The sequence below is a fragment of the Amblyomma americanum genome, chromosome 8, assembly GCF_052857255.1.
Source record: "Amblyomma americanum isolate KBUSLIRL-KWMA chromosome 8, ASM5285725v1, whole genome shotgun sequence".
NCBI lineage: Eukaryota > Metazoa > Arthropoda > Arachnida > Ixodida > Ixodidae > Amblyomma > Amblyomma americanum.
Genome location: NC_135504.1, coordinates 99,686,233 through 99,700,321, shown reverse-complemented (window position 1 = coordinate 99,700,321; position 14,089 = coordinate 99,686,233). Strand labels below are relative to the sequence as shown.

General features: G+C 45.6%; 1 pseudogene; it reads right to left on the bottom strand.

The window, feature by feature from the left end:
• The window catches only part of LOC144102642 (putative sodium-dependent multivitamin transporter), a 68,680-nt pseudogene that overhangs the window by 40,267 nt on the left and 14,324 nt on the right, over window positions 1–14,089 (bottom strand).

Sequence of the window (14,089 nt, the reverse complement as noted above, 5' to 3'; positions counted from 1 at the left end):
TAATTTAGTCGTTACAGAATCGGGCAAGAAAAAATGCCTCTTTTCGAGGTTTGCAAACTACGAAAATTGTAAAACTTTAAAGGGTATTTTTTGAAAGGCATAAAAAAAATTATGGGCCGAGAACAAAACCGTAAATAAAAAGAAAGAACAGCAAGCAGCCACTTGGCTTTATCTTGTCACGAAGTGGCGACTGAAGTCCGGAGAGTAGGAGACACCAAAAATGGCTTCTAAACAATCCTCTTCATTTGGGCTGACTTGCACCCACAATGGACTGAATCACTCGGCGGTCGTCGAGCAGATTGCCCGCCGCTGGCGGCCGTGCTCAATTTAAGACTGATAGCGAACTTTCGAGATAAAGCGTGCAATGTTGCTAGAAAATTCTGGAACAACGTAGAGCCTGGATGCAATGAATCGAGATAAATCTGGTCACGCCTTGCATCGCAAACAAAGCGATAAAGCGGCGTGTCGGCAGCTTTGAAGAATGAACAAGCTAACACTGCAAAGATTAGCGGCAATATAGTTCTGTACACTACGAAGGAGCACTATAGGGATGAGTCATCAGATGTACACTATTTCTAAACACGTTACAAATGAAGAATTCAGTGGTGTGCGTGATACACTGGGTTTCCTGTGGCTCAAAGACCATTTGACTTAAAATTTGCTTCTTGCAATGCGCATTTCTTTTAGCGGACACACCGCTCTAAGTGAATGTGTTTGTCTCTACCGTCCGTACTGACACGTGTTTGAAGCCGAAGTCAACACACACAGAAAAGCAAACAAGCGGAGAAGCCGTTCACGCAGCGGTGAGCCAAATGCGACAACGATGCATGTATCAACAGTGACTGCAAGGATTCGTTTAGATTAGTCTCTGCTCAGAGATTGAACTATCGGTTGTCCAAAGTTGGCACAGCGCACGAAAGGCGGGACTGAGAAAGAGACAAACACAGCGCTGCGTTTGTCTCTTTCTCAGTCCCGCCTTTCGTGCGCTGTGCCTTCATTTAGTACCATGTACCGACTAGCCCAGACAAACACCTTATTGCAGTACATTGCTAGTACATCGGGCATCCTTTCTCAGTGTGTCTCTCAGCATCCTACTCCGTGTGCAAGCCTCTTAGCCCATGCAACCTGCAAAGCCAGCGCTGTGTTTGTCTCTTTCTCAGTCCCGCCTTTCGTGCGCTGTGCCTTCATTTAGTACCATGTACCGACTAGCCCAGACAAACACCTTATTGCAGTACATTGCTAGTACATCGGGCATCCTTTCTCAGTGTGTCTCTCAGCATCCTACTCTGTGTGCAAGCCTCTTAGCCCATGCAACCTGCAAAGCCAGCGCTGTGTTTGTCTCTTTCTCAGTCCCGCCTTTCGTGCGCTGTGCCTTCATTTAGTACCATGTACCGACTAGCCCAGACAAACACCTTATTGCAGTACATTGCTAGTACATCGGGCATCCTTTCTCAGTGTGTCTCTCAGCATCCTACTCTGTGTGCAAGCCTCTTAGCCCATGCAACCTGCAAAGCCAGCGCTGTGTTTGTCTCTTTCTCAGTCCCGCCTTTCGTGCGCTGTGCCTTCATTTCGTACCATGTACCGACTAGCCCAGACAAACACCTTATTGCAGTCCAAAGTTAGGCTTCCAGGATTTCGTACAAATCAAAGGATGAGCATCACGCGAAATCTGTTCTAGCTTAGCACTTGAGTTTTGCGACCAGGCCGACTGAACTGTTGTGGAAAGTTTCCGAATTAGCTAAAACGAGCGATTAAGCTTGTCACTGCAGTTACTCCGCATGTTTATATTGGAATCTGATCGTATTCTGCGGCTGTTGCATTTGGTAGAGTATGCTTGTGCAAGCACGTGTTCCAAAACTTCTTACCTTAAAAAATTCTGAGGACGCTTAAGTAGCCTCAAGAGCAATAACGTTGCTAACTATATGCGGTACTAGGTGGCCCCATAAAGCCCTTAGCTATCACACAGAATAAACTTCCCTCAGCGGGCGAAGGTTAGCGCGCCCGGCTCACCACGCCAAGGGCAGCGGTTTGAGCCCCGCTTCGCTGACTTTTATTTTCTAGGCGAATGCTTTTCTCCCTCCAGGAGGCACTACGTAATAATGGGGCAGTGACATCAAGACCCTGTTGATTAATCAGGAATAGTATAGTGATGTCATCCCTCTTGCACTGTTTTGTAGTTGTGGGACCCGCGCGAGGTGGTTTGGTTGTGACGTCAATACCCTCTAAACCGGCCCCGATTTTTTCAGCATGCCAACGCCAACAGCTACAGCGGTTTCTTCGCTCAACGAGGCTCTTAACGCTATCGCGTTAAAATGTGCAGCTCAAGCGTCGTAATCACGCCTGCGAGGCGCTGACAACTAACGCGAAATTACTCCCAAATGTGACGCATATGTTGGTCGTTGTCATTTCAATGCTGTCGCTAGCTGAAAGTGAAAGATGAAAGTCGTTAGCTTCGCCTGTTTCTCTGTGCCATTGACAAACTAAAAGCGCTGCGGAGCAGCTCCGGCACACTGGAAAGAAGTTCCGCAATCTTCACCGAATTTTTTAGTAATTACGTGAAGTAGATTGGAAATTCTGAGGTACATGCCTGCCGGCGCCGGTGAGCTGCGCCAGTTTTGCCCTGTTTAATAGGCGTTGAGTACGAGCGGCTTTAACTTCGTACTATCAACATGCACGCTAATCATAGTGACTGTAATGTTTTTAATAGATTTTAGTTAATAAAGACATCGACGGCTGCATTTGTGCTCTTATTTTGTCTCCTTCAGGTTGCAGAAGATGCGTACAAGAAACGAATTTAATGTATTTTTTAAATTGCTGAAAGCATAACTTTAAACACCCTGCAGGAATTCACCAGTAAAACCGGGCAATTATTCAGTACGTTGGAATGACGTGCATGAAACTAAATATCAAGGTACTAATCCTGCGTAATAACGCCAGGAACCCCTTCGCGAAAAAAGGCTGTGCTAAAAATGCATTTCGAACACATTTATTAATGTCGTATTTATTTTGCATTTTTGTCCCTATGTTTAAACTGCAGTCGCCGCGGTCGCTGAGTGTTTATGGCGCTCGGCTGCTGACCCGAAAGACGCGGGTTCGATCCCAGCCGCGGCGGTCGAATTTTGATGGAGGCGAAATTCTAGAGGCCCGTGCACTGTGCGATGTCAGTGCACGTTAAAGAACCCCAGGTGGTCGAAATTCCTGGAGCCCTTTACTACGGCGTCTCTCATAGCCTTAGCCGCTTTGGGACGTTAAACCCCCATAAACTAAACTAAACTAGCTTAAACTGCAGTATGAATGCTTTCTAAGTATGCTAGGAGTACTATTCTGAACATTCTTACAAAAACATCAAAAATGAATTTACTGTCCGCTTAGTATATTTGTTATACATCAAAAATATACTAAAATACATATTAAATACATTAAAATACACGATAAATATAAAATTATTACATCAAAATATGCTAGAAATATACAATAAATACATTAACAGTATACTAAAATTATATAAATAAATTACACTACATTAAAAAAAACACGTAAAATGTACAATTAATACATGAAAAATACATTCACTTCGGCTCGGCTTACAAAAAGTTCACTAGCCGGATTCACCGGATGACACTCATCAATGTTGTCAACAGCAGAAGTAATGACTGAACTCATTATGAGCACCAAAAGACAGACAATCCCAGATAAAACGCGTTGTCGTCAAGAGGTCTATATGCCGATGCAAGGTCACGTGACGGGACCTGAGCGTGAAACATCTCGCCACGCAGGAAATGCCGACAGAGAGTGACGTCAGAAAACACGAATTCCTCCAGTAGGCCTAACACTTGGCTTGGCTTATATATACCCCTCGTGAGAGTACACATTATCTTGCCCGGTGAGGCGCTTTTCGCGCAAATACTGTGGGCCCACAAATTGTCGCACAAACATCACAGTGGTCGCGTTCGAATCTGCGGTCTATCTAGGAACGAATTGCTAGTCGTAACATACGTCAGGCTTTGGTCAGGAGTCGAACTTTCAAGCAACGAATACATGAGCGTCTATGGGAGCCGGTGGGCCTTGCCAGTCGGGGTCCTTTTCACTGGCATGCTCGGGCCCGGAGGCGCGCATGGCGCCATTGCCGGTATAAAGCTATCACGCTGTCCACACGTAAATTAAATAAGTGGTGATTGCCTTTCTGCTTGAAGTTAACATAAACGAATGAACGAAAATGGAGAGTTTTCACTGTTAGTGGAAACGTAATTTCGAGCACCAGGCTGTTCCACGCCAGCTTGAAGTGTGCTGAAAATATGCTGTTGTGGACTAGCCAGTTGTTAGAATTAAAATATACTTTGCACGATTTAATGTCGTATTTAAGGAAGTACACTTAAATTCATTGCCAACACGTCATTTTCCGAAATGCGATTTCGAGCGCTAACTGTTCAACGGCCGCTTGAAGTGTGCTGAAAATAGGTTTACGCAGACAGCTCATACGTCAGAATTCAAGTGTATTTCGGAGGGATTAATGCCTTATTTGCGAATGTACACGTTCAATACATTGCCAACATGTAAAGGCCATTTCCCGCAACGCGATTTCGAGCACTAGATTGTTCTACGGCAGCTAAACGTGTGCTACAAATATGTTTAAAAGGACTGCCCGTTTGTTAAAATTGAAGAATACTTCAGACGAATTAATTTCATATTTGCTGAAATACACTTCTAATATATTGAGAAGATGATAAAACCGCATTAATATTTTTTCACGTCTTTGAAACGTGCTTGAAACATGCTTTAAGTGGCGTGTACTTCGAATGCATTAATTTCATATTTACGGAAATACACATTTAATATATTGACAAGGTGATAAAACCGCATTCACATTTTTCACGTATTCGAAATGTGTTTGAAACATGCTTTAGGTGAGGTATGCTTCGAATGCAATAATTCAATATTTTCGAAAGTACCCTTTTAATATATTGGCAAGATGCTAAAACCGTTTTTTTTTTCACATATTTGAAATGTGCTCGAAGCATGCTTTAAGTGACGTATTTTTGGGAAATTTTAAGAATATATTTCGAATACTAAGCACAAAACTTCCGGAACCTATTTCCGGCATAGTTTTAGTGCACTCATGAATACAAAATATGTTTTAAATGCATTTTAAATATCCCGAAGTATATTCCAAACGTATTAGGTTTCGATACCGACTGCACCCAGAGTTTGCTGAAGGGAACAGAGTTTCGCATGTTAAAAGAGCGGCTAGAACGCATGCAAACTTTAGATATTTCGTGAATGAAAATAATACATATGGAGAATGAACCAAACCCTAACAGAAAAACAAACGTCACTGCATTTGCGTTTTTTTTTTTGCTGCGCGAAATGCTCTAAAAAAAGCGGTCATTGACTTTATTATTAGTGCAACATCAGGATTATACTATTTGTTCCTTCCAATGCCATAAGAAATTAAACCTCTCGTCGGATAAGTTTTTTTTTAGTTTCTTAAAGCACCCGGTTCTACTGAGACATGCAGTATACCGCGTGTTTCAGGGAAGATGAAGTAATTTTTCAAAAATATATTTTTTGAGCTTAAAATACTGCCTTTTCAGCCTAGCATTACCACTGTTAAGCTGGTTAAGTAATTTTTAATCCCTAACTTTCCACTGTTACAGTTAGACGCCTAGTTGCAAGTAGAAATTTTATCCGGTCATTAGTAATATCCTTATCAGTTTTTAGAAATTAGAAAACGCGATTACCCTTGGCGCTGTGGTTCGACAAAAATCGGGTTTTTTTATTGGTTGCGTGCGCTGGAAAGGTTGTTTTGCGTGCATGTTTTTCGAAAGCGCGTGTATTTTGGCGCGATGTACCCAAATTTGGTTGAACCGCGGCGCCGAGGATAATCGCGTTTTGTAACTTATAAAAACTGATGTGGCTATACTAACGGCCTGCTACAGAACTCTAATTGCAAACGCTCGCCGAGCTTTCATAGTTAGAAGTTAATTACTTCAGATAATTACTTAATTTGTTTCCTGAAATACTTGGTGCAAAGACTGAGCTGAAATCATGACCGTCTAATCTTTTTGCTTTAATATCTTTGTTTGCAGGATCATTTCAATGCAAATCAGCTCAGTAGTAATGGGAACAGCTAGGATAGAGCGTGACCACAATTTTCTGATGCGAAACTCAAACAAACAAACAAACAAACAAACAAACAAACAAACAAACAAACAAACAACTTTATTCTAGAGGCACTTCTATTTACTCCACGTTTTGACGTGTATCCTATGATAAAGTCGTTCGAAGTATTTTATTTGAAAACAATCAGGCTACCGCTGCATAGGATCGAAGAGCACACCCTTGCTGAAGTAGGCGAGGAGAAAGGAAGTATTATTTCCGAAAGCGTCCATACGTTAGTAATCATCGCAAACAATAATGTTAAGTCCGCACAGAAAAGCAGCAGTGCCCAGGTGGCGCTGTACTTGCTGTTATCCGCGCCTATGTATGGATGCCGTCAGCTACTTGGGCCACAGCAAACGCGGCACCGTCGTTAGAGGCGTGCGTTCGCTGATACCTTAGTTTGCCTAGCTGCTCTCCGCACGTGCTCTAGATACTCTAGACACGTTAGCTCACGTTAGCTGCGTGTGGCTGCTACTAAGCGCTGAAGGTCATGCGTAAGCACTGGCAGGTGGCGTGAAATGTCCTATGGGTGCGCTTGGAGAATGCTTGCGCGTCTCGCTAGGCTGTCTGTTTAGGCTGAGCGATGCACAAGAGAAATTTTATCGTAGGGGCCCTTTAGTCCTCTCTTTTGTACTGCCCACGCATAAGGATATACAAGCTCTTTCACCTAAGACGTTCTGCAATTTTTGAATATACGCTTCTTGACTCAGAAGAGCGTTTTCTTCGCTATAGCATTGTCAGCGGTGTAGCGCATCTGAATGCAGCTAAGGTGAGCTAACTAGTAGGCTGGTTAATTATTTAGTAGTTGACTTTGTATTTTGCTGTTAGTCTCCTTATTTACTGAGAGACGTGTCGCACACCATAATCCAGTTTTCTACCAGTTTTTAGAATTTTGAAAATGCATTTGCCCTCGGCGCTGTTGTCCCACAAATTTTGACCATTTCGACGAGCTACGTGCACTGAAGGGGTTGCTTTGCCTGCAAGCTTCTCGAAAGTACATGTATTTTGGTGCGATGTAGCCAGTATTTCTTGGTGCACAGCGCCGACGTTAACTGCATTTCGGAAATTCTAAAAACTGATATGGATATTACTTATGGTGGGCTACATGCCTCTCAATAGAAAAGGAGACTAACAGTAATAGATAAAAGGTAAACTATTAAATGTTACTTAAACAATCCATTAGTGTACCGTGTCTTAGCTGTATTCTAATGCGCTACACCACTGACAGAGCTGTGACGCAGAAAGCGCTTGTGTCACTCAAACAGTCTATATTTAAAAATTGCAAAACATCATAGGTGAAACACCTGGTAGTGCGCGCTTATACGAAAAATAAAAAGGATAAATATGAAACAACTCTTCATTGTATTGTAGTGTGACCGTAGCAGTGACGTAAGAAACCAGGATCCGGTTTAATCGGTTATAGGAGAAAAATTAGCAGTTGCTGCGAGGAGACAAGCTTGCGTAAACTTTCGAAGCATATAAAATGGTAGAATGGCGCGGTCATCTGACATTAAACCAGGAAAAGTTCTTTCGAGACGTTTTAGCTCTACAGCCCGTGTTTCCTTCACGGAAACGGGGGAGTTTCGGTTGACGAATTCGCCAACAACTTGTTACCTAGCATTGTGCCCAGTATATGCTTTCTGGCCAGGCTCTCACTGCATAATTCAACTTCGAGGTTCTGCCTTGCAACAACTAAGTCATTCTCGTACTTAATTTGTTCACCATCCAAGAATGCCTCTTGAAGCAATTAGCTGAAATATGAAAGAAAGACATCTATTCAGAGAAATCGATAAGGCCCAATAGCCACGTGGAATTCTCCCCAGCCGTGGGCCGGCTACCACGCCTTAAGAAATATTCTTTCCCTTTTACAGTTATTACATCCCAGGGCACTGAGCACTGAGCAGATGTGAGGGAAGGTGGCTGCAGTTGCCAGTGAGATCATAACAGATTATCACCCAATTATTTGCCGCTCATTCTGGGTATTGCGACAGGAGGGCTGTGTGTGGGTTCCGCGAAGGATGCCGCACAGCTGCTGCCTCCCTGACAGCCATTCCGGCGCCTGGGCAACGCAGGAAAAAGTGTTCTTGACTAGCCGCACCGAACGGCGCGCTAAATGGAATTGGGCTACGCCTGCTGGGCCAAAGCTATTCGACGGCATCCTGGCGCAGTTTTTGAACCCACAATCGAGATTTTGAATTGGACAGCGCTAAAGAGAACAGTTTTTTTTTTTTGAAGGACAAAAACACGAAGGACGATCATGTGCTTGTGTTTCTCTGTTCTTCGGCCAAGCAATTGTCTTTAGCGCTGTTTAATTCGACATGACGGACCAGTTCCCGCCAGTCGTCGGCATTTTGCCGGAATGTAAGCCTCGGCTGATAACACAATAAAGTTGTGAACTTCGCCGAGAGCTATCAGCCAATCTCGAGGCGCTGGACACTCTGTGGATCTTGCACACGAGACTCTCCGACACAGCTGCTATTGTAAATAGTGTGGCGTCTTAAAAAATTGGAAAGGGTTTAACTCTGGTTAAACCTGGAGTGACGCGATAGCTACAGCTGGCCGAGTAGAAATTGGTCACGTGACCAACCACATGACAGCGTGGTGGCGCCGCCACCATGTGGCTGTGCTCGATATGCTACCGTAATGTAGCTATCGCTACAAAACTACTCGCAAATTCCGTGCATGTAAGGAATGCTTGGAGGGGAAGCGTAGACAGGCATGCGGTTTTGGGCAGCGTGCCCTCCCGTCCTTCGTAAACAGACGAACCGTTACCGCGCATGTAACCCACGCGAATTTCTCTGAAATAGAGATTCTAGTACTACGCATATATTCGAGGTGTGAGAATGAGAGCACAAGGTCCAGCAACGTAATGAAGTTTGACCGCGTAGTGAGCCTCAAGGACAGCGGGCACAGCGTAGTTCACCTCTGGTCACATCACAACCTCGAGACGAGTAAGAAAGTATGGGTACAATTTATTTTATATACCAGTGGCCTATTGATCTGAGCATCCGCATCGCATGTGGGAGGTGCGGGGCTTGATTTCCAGCGACACCGGGTACCCACCGGTGATGCAATGGCAATGAACAAAAGCTTTCTCCTGGCCTGCTGCTGGGCTTGTTTAGGGTGAACAGCTTGGGAGATGGGTCTGTGACCCTGCCATGAGCCGACCAAACACCTTGCGCCATGGCGCTTTTTGGAAAAAGCTGCCCTTGTGTCATAAAAACCTCATCATCATCATCATCAACGGTGAGCTTTATTAAACACTCCTGTACTCTGAAAGTACGTTTGCGTTTTTGGAGTTTGAAAGGCATACGACTCCTGCTTAAAGGTGTAATATCTGCTGCGAGCGCACGTATGCGGCAAAAATAAATTGCTTGCGACAAGTTGCTGACTTTAGTCCTATTTGTGACCACTTACAGGCTGAACTGAACAGCACAAATCACTGCATATACGCTGGCGCGCTTCAGATGAATTAGATATTATATTTTAGGTGCCCGAAAAATGCCGCACATCCACACAAGCCTAACATTTCTGGATAGACGATTCTAGTTTGCACGGCGGCCACCATGTGCTTCGTGGCGCTTAACACTGACGCTCACCACCAGAATTTGCAGTCATGAGTACGTGTCTTTGATAATTATTCTGGCCATTGGAAATAGCTGATCTCAAGGCAGGAATTACTTTGTAGGTAAAATTTTGCACCTAGGTTGGCGCAGAATGCCTCGAGAATCTCTAGTTTTCTAAAAATTGCATTTTTAAGATATCTCTATTGATTTAAGTGGCGCTCCCTATAGCCAGCCAACAAGTGATGCTAGTTGCTGAATGTGCAGGAAAGCTGGGCATGCACTGTACAGAACGCAAAGTGCAGTGGCAAGGCCTTGAGCTGCTCAATTATGTGCAGGACAGTTGCGCATAACATATACAGAACGACAAGTGCCGTGGCATAGCCTTGCGCTACGACAGAATGTGTGGAAAAGCTTGTCATGCAATGTACATAATGCAGAGTGCGGTGGCAAAGCCTTGAGCTGCTGAAGTATGTGCGGCAAATTGGGGCATAAAATGTACAGAACGCGAAGTGCGGTGGCTAGCCTGGCGCTACTCAAGAATGTGCAGGAAGCTGGGCTTGCACTGTACAGAGCACAGAGTGCAGTGGCAAGGCCTTGGGCTGCTCAAGTATGTGCAGGACAGTTGCGCATAACATATACAGAACAACAAGTGCCGTGGCATAGCCTTGAGCTACGACAGAATGTGTGGAAAAGCTTGTCATGCAATGTACAGAATGCAGAGCGCTGTGGCAAAGCCTTGAGCTGCTCAAGTATGTGCGGGAAAATTGGGCATAAAATGTACAGAATGCGAAGTGCGGTGGCTAGCCTTGCGCTACTCAAGAATGTGCGGGAAGCTGGGCATGCACTGTACAAAACACAGAGTGCAGTTGCAAAGCCTTTAGCTGCTCAAGTATGTGCAGGACAGTTGCGCATAACATATGCAGAACAAGTGCCATGGCATAGCCTTGCGCTACTACAGAATGTGTGGAAAAGCTGGGAATGCAATGTACAGAATGCAGAGTGCGGTGGCAAAGCCTTGAGGTGCTCAAGTATGTGCGGGAAAGTTGGGCATAAAATGTACAGAACTCAAAGTGCAGTGGCTAGCCTTGCGCTACTCAAGAATGTGCGGGAAGCTGGGCTTGCACTGTACAGAGCACAGAGTGCAGTGGCAAGGCCTTGAGCTGCTCAAGTATGTGCAGGACAGTTGCGCATAACATATACAGAACAACAAGTGCCGTGGCATAGCCTTGCGCTACGACAGAATGTGTGGAAAAGCTTGTCATGCAATGTACAGAATGCAGAGCGCTGTGGCAAAGCCTTGAGCTGCTCAAGTATGTGCGGGAAAGTTGGGCATAAAATGTACAGAATGCGAAGTGCAGTGGCTAGCCTTGCGCTACTCAAGAATGTGCGGGAAGCTGGGCATGCACTGTACAAAACACAGTGCAGTTGCAAAGCCTTTAGCTGCTCAAGTATGTGCAGGACAGTTGCGCATAACATATGCAGAACAAGTGCCATGGCATAGCCTTGCGCTACTACAGAATGTGTGGAAAAGCTGGGAATGCAATGTACAGAATGCAGAGTGCGGTGGCAAAGCCTTGAGGTGCTCAAGTATGTGCGGGAAAGTTGGGCATAAAATGTACAGAACTCAAAGTGCTGTGGCTAGCCTTGCGCTACTCAAGAATGTGCGGGAAGCTGGGCTTGCACTGTACAGAGCACAGAGTGCAGTGGCAAGGCCTTGAGCTGCTCAAGTATGTGCAGGACAGTTGCGCATAACATATACAGAACAACAAGTGCCGTGGCATAGCCTTGCGCTACGACAGAATGTGTGGAAAAGCTTGTCATGCAATGTACAGAATGCAGAGCGCTGTGGCAAAGCCTTGAGCTGCTCAAGTATGTGCGGGAAAGTTGGGCATAAAATGTACAGAATGCGAAGTGCGGTGGCTAGCCTTGCGCTACTCAAGAATGTGCGGGAAGCTGGGCATGCACTGTACAAAACACAGAGTGCAGTTGCAAAGCCTTTAGCTGCTCAAGTATGTGCAGGACAGTTGCGCATAACATATGCAGAACAAGTGCCATGGCATAGCCTTGCGCTACTACAGAATGTGTGGAAAAGCTGGGAATGCAATGTACAGAATGCAGAGTGCGGTGGCAAAGCCTTGAGGTGCTCAAGTATGTGCGGGAAAGTTGGGCATAAAATGTACAGAACTCAAAGTGCAGTGGCTAGCCTTGCGCTACTCAAGAATGTGCGGGAAGCTGGGCTTGCACTGTACAGAGCACAGAGTGCAGTGGCAAGGCCTTGAGCTGCTCAAGTATGTGCAGGACAGTTGCGCATAACATATACAGAACAACAAGTGCCGTGGCATAGCCTTGCGCTACGACAGAATGTGTGGAAAAGCTTGTCATGCAATGTACAGAATGCAGAGCGCTGTGGCAAAGCCTTGAGCTGCTCAAGTATGTGCGGGAAAGTTGGGCATAAAATGTACAGAATGCGAAGTGCGGTGGCTAGCCTTGCGCTACTCAAGAATGTGCGGGAAGCTGGGCATGCACTGTACAAAACACAGAGTGCAGTTGCAAAGCCTTTAGCTGCTCAAGTATGTGCAGGACAGTTGCGCATAACATATGCAGAACAAGTGCCATGGCATAGCCTTGCGCTACTACAGAATGTGTGGAAAAGCTGGGAATGCAATGTACAGAATGCAGAGTGCGGTGGCAAAGCCTTCAGGTGCTCAAGTATGTGCGGGAAAGTTGGGCATAAAATGTACAGAACTCAAAGTGCAGTGGCTAGCCTGGCGCTACTCAAGAATGTGCAGGAAGCTGGGCTTGCACTGTACAGAGCACAGAGTGCAGTGGCAAGGCCTTGAGCTGCTCAAGTATGTGCAGGACAGTTGCGCATAACATATACAGGACAACAAGTGCCGTGGCATAGCCTTGCGCTACAACAGAATGTGTGGAAAAGCTTGTCATGCAATGTACAGAATGCAGAGCGCTGTGGCAAAGCCTTGAGCTGCTCAAGTATGTGCGAAAAAGTTGGGCATAAAATGTACAGAATGCGAAGTGCGGTGGCTAACCTTGCGCTACTCAAGAATGTGCGGGAAGCTGGGCATGCACTGTACAAAACACAGAGGGCAGTTGCAAAGCCTTTAGCTGCTCAAGTATGTGCAGGACAGTTGCGCATAACATATACAGAACAAGTGCCATGGCATAGCCTTGCGCTACTACAGAATGTGTGGAAACGCTGGGAATGCAATGTACAGAATGCAGAGTGCGGTGGCAAAGCCTTGAGGTGCTCAAGTATGTGCGGGAAAGTTGGGCATAGAATGTACAGAACTCAAAGTGCAGTGGCTAGCCTTGCGCTACTCAAGAATGTGCGGGAAGCTGGGCATGCACTGTACAAAACACAGAGTGCAGTTGCAAAGCCTTTAGCTGCTCAAGTATGTGCAGGACAGTTGCGCATAACATATGCAGAACAAGTGCCATGGCATAGCCTTGCGCTACGACAGAATGTGTGGAAAAGCTTGTCATGCAATGTACAGAATGCAGAGCGCTGTGGCAAAGCCTTGAGCTGCTCAAGTATGTGCGGGAAAGTTGGGCATAAAATGTACAGAATGCGAAGTGCGGTGGCTAGCCTTGCGCTACTCAAGAATGTGCGGGAAGCTGGGCATGCACTGTACAAAACACAGAGTGCAGTTGTAAAGCCTTTAGCTGCTCAAGTATGTGCAGGACAGTTGCGCATAACATATGCAGAACAAGTGCCATGGCATAGCCTTGCGCTACTACAGAATGTGTGGAAAAGCTGGGAATGCAATGTACAGAATGCAGAGTGCGGTGGCAAAGCCTTGAGGTGCTCAAGTATGTGCGGGAAAGTTGGGCATAAAATGTACAGAACTCAAAGTGCAGTGGCTAACCTGGCGCTACTCAAGAATGTGCAGGAAGCTGGGCTTGCACTGTACAGAGCACAGAGTGCAGTGGCAAGGCCTTGAGCTGCTCAAGTATGTGCAGTACAGTTGCGCATAACATATACAGGACAACAAGTGCCGTGGCATAGCCTTGCGCTACAACAGAATGTGTGGAAAAGCTTGTCATGCAATGTACAGAATGCAGAGCGCTGTGGCAAAGCCTTGAGCTGCTCAAGTATGTGCGAAAAAGTTGGGCATAAAATGTACAGAATGCGAAGTGCGGTGGCTAACCTTGCGCTACTCAAGAATGTGCGGGAAGCTGGGCATGCACTGTACAAAACACAGAGGGCAGTTGCAAAGCCTTTAGCTGCTCAAGTATGTGCAGGACAGTTGCGCATAACATATACAGAACAAGTGCCATGGCATAGCCTTGCGCTACTACAGAATGTGTGGAAACGCTGGGAATGCAATGTACAGAATGCAGAGTGC